This window comes from Coenobita brevimanus, chromosome 38 (genome assembly GCF_032717465.1).
Source record: "Coenobita brevimanus isolate Jiangsu-jjx chromosome 38, ASM3271746v2, whole genome shotgun sequence".
In the NCBI taxonomy this organism is placed as follows: domain Eukaryota; kingdom Metazoa; phylum Arthropoda; class Malacostraca; order Decapoda; family Coenobitidae; genus Coenobita; species Coenobita brevimanus.
Window position 1 is genome coordinate 34,451,859 of NC_136991.1, and position 6,191 is coordinate 34,458,049.

The following is a 6,191-nucleotide window of genomic DNA, read 5'->3' on the forward strand; positions in this document are numbered from 1 at the left end:
AAAAAATAAAGGTTTCTCTCCATGACTGACCCTCAACATTTCTACGATGTTTAGTTAAAAATCAATGGAAACGGCTTGATTTACATTGTTAATAAACATACAATATGGGTTGAACCTAAGCCTTGCCCTGTGACCTTAACCTTTGACTGATTTCGTTGAAAATTAAACAGGCCATTCATACCTTCTCCTGGGCCTTTTCCCCATGTTAAATCATAATTGAATATAAACTGCTTAGGTTGATTATGCTAGGTCAAACTTTAACCTACCCTTGTGACTTTAACTTTTGACCTATTGTTTTTAAAAATGAGAAGAAAAAAAGGTTTACTCATGGGCTGACCCTTAACCCGTCCATCAAGTTTATATAAAATCGGATAAAAACTCTTTGAGCAATTGTGTTGACAAACACACACGGGTGGAACTTTAACATTGTGGTGTGACCCTGAAGTTTGACGGAGCATTCTCAAAACAGGACAATTTCATCCTTGCATATCTTTAATTCGTCCATAAAATTTGGTATAAATCAGATAATAAATGTTGGACTTCACCTTGTAATGTGATCTTGATCTTTAACTTCTTGATCTTAGAAACAACAGTTTACTCCTTGGCCGACCGTAAACACTTCCATTAAGTTTGGTTACAATCTACTCAATATAGTTTGAGTTATTTTGTTGCCACAAACGTAGGTCAGAATTTGAACTTGCCCCGTGTCCTTGACCTTTGACTGATCGTTCTCAGACTTAAATTACATCATGCTTAACCTTACCTTCAACCACTCCATGTTTAATTAGAAATTTATCAAAACTGTTTTAGTTGTTTAAACCAATTTAAATTTTGACCAAGCCCCATGACATCAACACCTGACCTATTGTTCTCATTCATTCATTCATTGCCAGACGCCATGTATCCCAAACGGGGTGGCCAAGGGCATAGAGTTAATTGTTTTACAGGGAGGGGCACTAATCCTTCACCAACCCCACTTGACACGTAGGGAGAACGTTATGCCAACAGCATCTGGTGTTCCCAGGCGGTCACCCATCCAAGTACTAACCAGACCCAACGTTGCTTAACTTCGCTGATCGGACGGAAAGCGGTGTACTCAACGTAGTATGGCCGTTGGCCGTTCTCAATAATAGTAAATTCTCACATGGACTGACCCTCATTCCTTGCACCAGCTTTGGCTAAAATCGGATGAAAATCGAGTTATTTTGTTTGTCACACACACACACACACACACACACACACACACACACACACAGATAAAAGCATCTCTCTCAGTCTTGCATCATTCATGTGGGTTTAACTACCTGCACTGACGTAACTGGAACACAGTCTTAAAGCATACCCATACACAGTGATTTGTATTTCACTGCTGAGAACTCATAGGTTTTTACGTAACTGACAAACGACTTATCACTCAAACAGAACCACATATTTAACTGATATACTTCTTGTAATTGGTGGTAGGTGGTGGTGACCATCATCCACTCACTTAATGTAGTACTGCTTAATTTCTTCCTTCGTCTTTAACATTCTTTTTCTGTGTCTGTCTTCCACGTTCCTGTACTTCTTCGATTCCTTCTTGTCACTTTTTATTACTCGTATTTCCGCTTCAGGTGGCCTTACACTGAGTGAGAAGCCTAATGGTTTCCTGTAACCCAGGAAACCATTAACAGTACTGCATAGTGGCCATATGACTAAGCAATGGAGTGATGCAGAGCTATGTTGCCCTCGTGAACTGGGTGGAGAGACGCAAATGCGGTGGCCATCCAGAACCAAACCTCCACACTCTTCCCCGCACCTCGATGAGGAGAGGCGCTATAGACTGCAGGGAAACATCTGTGTAGTGCACGGGACAGACATGCAAGGGCGCTTGTTTCTCTGCAGTTGATCGGTTTACGTGGTAAGACATACAGGCGTCACCCAACAAAAACAACTTCTTATGTTATTCTGTTACAAACCAAACTCAGTACTGAAGGGCAGATGAATACACAACAGGGCAAATGATGGCTCACATTATAGTAGCAACAATAATACTAACAGATTTGTTAACTATAGGGAATGCTAGACTGAAAAGAAGCTCTGATGGGTGACCCTTCCCGGACCTTGCTTTTCCCCTTCTCATATTTTCATATCTCCCTTAATCTACTCCCATCTCTCTCTCTCTCTCTCTCTCTCTCTCTCCTCCTCCTCCTCCTCCTCCTCCTCCTCCTCCTCCTCCTCCTCCTCCTCCCTTTCGTCTCTTCATCTATCCTTCCTACCGTACCATATATTGAACTTTTTTCACGGCATTCGTAAAGGAGAATCGAGCAGGAACCAGAGACAGTATTTATGAATGATCCTAACCAGTTTGTAAGATTAACAAATATCATAGCCCAGTATTATCAAAGATTGCATTTTTTACGTATTTTGTCACAAAAATATAAATCCAGTATAGTTGCGAAGGATATGATAGCCACATGCTTAATGACAGACGTGCATAATATACAAACTAGCAGTGTTACTACTTCAGTTTCGGATATATATATATATTGACTGGGCAAGTGCTTGTGTGGTCCCGTTGTATAAAGGCAAGGGTGATAAGTATGAATGTACTAGCTTTAGGGGTATAAGTCTGTTGAGTGTTGTAGGTAAGGTGTATGGTAGAGTGTTAATTATGAGAGTTAGAGAGGGTACAGAGGGAGTGATTGGTGATGAGCAGTGTGGCTTTAGGAGAGGGAGGGGATGCGTTGATCAGGTGTTTGCTGTGAGACAAGTGTGTGAAAAGTATTTGGCGAAAGGCAAGGATGTGTTTTGGGCATTTATAGATTTAGAGAAAGCGAATGATAGAATTGATAGGGAGGCTTTGTGGACTGTTTTAAGATTGTATGGACTTGATGGTAGGTTACTAAAAGGGGCGAAAAGTTTTTATGTAAATAGTAGAGCGTGTATAAGAGTGGGAAATGCTGTGAGTGATTGGTTTCCCGTGAGAGTGGGGCTGCGACAGGGATGTGTGATGTCGCCTTGGTTGTTTAATATTTACATGGATGGTGTTGTAAGGGAAGTGAATGCAAGAGTTTTAGGTGGAGGTCTGAGTCTGGTGAATGTTGATGGTGGAGAGTGGAATCTGAAGCAGCTGCTGTTTGCAGATGATACTGCACTGGTGACTGATCCAGAGAAGAGATTGAGACAGTTGGTAGAGGAGTTTGGAAGGGTGTGTGAAAGGAGGAAATTGAAAGTAAATGAGAATAAGAGTAAAGTGATGAAGTGTACGAGGTTGATAGATGGTAGGGGGATGAATATAGTTTTGAATGGCGAGTTGCTTGAGGAGGTAGATTGTTTTAAATATCTAGGGTCACATGTTGCTGTGGTTGGAAGAATAGATGCAGAAGTGAAGTTTAGAATAAATGAAGTAGGAAAGATGCTGGGAAGAATGAAAAAAGTGTTTAAGTGTCGTTCGCTTAGAATGGATGTAAAGAGAAGGCTGTATGAGGGTGTTGTGGTATATGGGGCTGAAACATGGAATATGGGTGCAGCAGAGAGGAAAAGTTTGAATGTAATGGAGATGAGGTGTCTGAGGAGTATGTGTGGAGTGACGCGTATGGATCGGGTGCGAAATGATGAAGTGCGAAGGAGAACTGGAGTTGTTCGGGAGATGGCTGGTAGAGTTGAGCAGAGGGTGTTGCATTGGTCTGGGCATTTGGAGAGAATGGAAAATGAGCGATTGGTGAAAAAGATAACTAGATCTGATGTGAGAGGTGTAAGGTTGAGAGGAAGACCACGAATAGGATGGATGGACAGTGTGAAGAGAGCGCTGGATGTGAGAGGGATGTCTGTTGAGCAAGGAAGAGTGGCTGTGCGTGACAGAAATAAATGGAGAGAAATTGTGAATGAATAAGTGATGACGCAGCCCTGAGGGGATATTCTCCCGCATTTGGTCTGATCAGCTAGTCAGGTCAGGTGCGGGTAAGGGGATGGGTCTGTTATGATGTGGCAGGGGTAAACCAGTTTTGCTGTCGGGCCCTGCTGCGGATGTCACTGATTGCATTGCGCAGTTGACCCTTGTGCGGTGTAGTGCGATGAGGATCTGTCTGTTCTCCCCTTTGGGGCTAAGATGCGAATGAATGTGTTTGAATGGATGAGTAAATGGGGAGTGTGTCGTCCTGTCTCGGCTACCTCCCTTTCCTTGGGGGAAGCAGCCTAGGTATATATATATATATATATATATATATATATATATATATATTGTACTAAGCCACTCGACTCCTTTTGGCCTTTCAAATTCACCAACCTAACTGAGCTTCTTTGGAATGTTTATCTGTCACTCAAAATATAACCCACTCATAATTTTTGACTTACCTCATCCATTCTTTTCTTCAGGTGATTTTTCGCTGAATGACAGGCCAAATAGTTTCTTGTTGTCTAGGAAACCATATACTAAGTTAGCTAGGAACTGTATAACCAGACGGTGGTATAGTGGGTTAAGGTGTTCCAACCGGGTGTGGTCAACAAAGGCTTACGCCGAGGGATGGTTGGAGTTTATTGTTCGCATAATACCGCTCAGGGTTAGGCGACTGTTTACTGTTGCCTTGATTTGGGTCAAGTAACCTAACCCCGGACCCGTGCACTCCTGATGAGGCAAGATAGGACTGGGTGATGATGATGTTACCCTAATGAATCCAAGTCTAGGCATAAATTAAACAATCTGTTACCTTAGGTACAATAATTTTTATTAATACCACTTCTAGAGTCCTGTTCGAAACCGAACCAAATTCACCGGGTAGACGTAAAAACTACAATTGAAATACGCCGTCCTACTGAAAAAGTTAGTCTCACAAAGGTCCTCTCGAAGCGAGGGGGTTAACCACATCATTGACATTATTCATTTGGCTTTTTGCTGGCCTCAAACGATTTTTTTTTTCCAGAATGGGAGACTCTTAAAGGTGGAGAGGTTAAATACTGCTTTCGTTCACTTCTTTGTGGCAGAAGATCTCTTATGTGCCGAATAAGTCGCCTGGAGATCACAAGAATACAGTATATTGGGGAATTATACCATCGGACTGGCAGAGCTGACAATAGCTCATAAATGCTTTTCATCCGGTGTCTTATTGTTTACTATTTATTCTTCCTCTCTCCTAATGATTTTCTTCTGCATAGGAGAGACTTTTCCAGATGGTAGAGTTTTATAACGACCTCCATTACTTCCAGAATACGAGGCACCTGTCCTAAATCGAAGTAAAACGCTTGGTGATAGTAAGGTACCAGTAAGGAAGGATTTGATACAGCTTGTAACTGTCTTCCTCTGTATTTCCTTCTGCCTATGACCTCCATTCTCTTAAACATAATGTGTTCAGGCAACTCAGGATGATCGGATCTTGATTTTGTTATTTTTCCCCTGGAGGAAGCAATCTTGCCGGCTTCTTAGATTTTGGTTCCTTGTAGCTTGCATTAAAAAAGAGAGAAAAAAAATCTCTCAGACCAGGTGGTTCCTGACAGTCCTTTCTTGTGATCATGTGCAGGGGTGAGGACTCACATGTCAGAATGTCGTCTCAAGATGATACCCGTACCCCCCCCCCCAAGTGGTCTGTAAATAACACTCGACTAGAAACTCACTTTGGTGGTATCCAGTGTGTTGTGAGGACTGCTCAGTGTGCTCGGTGCTGGTACGGCCTGGGTGTGGCAGTGTAATAAAGAAATTAATTAGTGATGTCGACGAGACACTGATAACGCATAACGCTGAGCTGTTATAGCAACACACAAGATATATCGTTCTTCGGAATGGAAGGTAGGTGTCATATATATATAAAGAGAGAGAGAGACACACACACACACACACACACACACGCACACACAGATAGACAGATATACCTCCTACCACGGTAATATATTTTAGAATCAGCAATGTAGGGTAACTTGTAATCAATCAGGGAAAATGTAGTAGCTCATCTGGGAAAGTTTTGCCTGGCAGACCCGGAAACACTGCGCATCATATCAGTCAGAATCCTCCGTGATCAGAAAATCATACCAAGCTTCTCTCAGATCATGAATATTAGATATCACAAGAATATGGCCCCTTTCTCCAGGGAAAGACTTACAAAGGATAATCTTGTATTCCCTTTTTTCTCCTGCTTGACAAATATATGAGGTTGAGTATAAATGAGAGTACGTGTGTGTGTGTGTGTGTGTGTGTGTGTGTGTGTGTGTGTGTGTGTGTT

The 6,191-nt window shown here is 42.1% G+C and overlaps 1 non-coding gene across 1 annotated transcript; it reads right to left on the reverse strand.

Annotated features, from left to right (window-relative positions):
- Nucleotides 1–999: 999 nt before the first annotated feature.
- LOC145396639 (5S ribosomal RNA) lies at nt 1,000–1,118 on the reverse strand. Its single transcript, XR_013896800.1, has one exon. It is a non-coding gene; the product is annotated as a 5S ribosomal RNA (ribosomal RNA).
- Between the last annotated feature and the right edge of the window lie 5,073 nt (nt 1,119–6,191).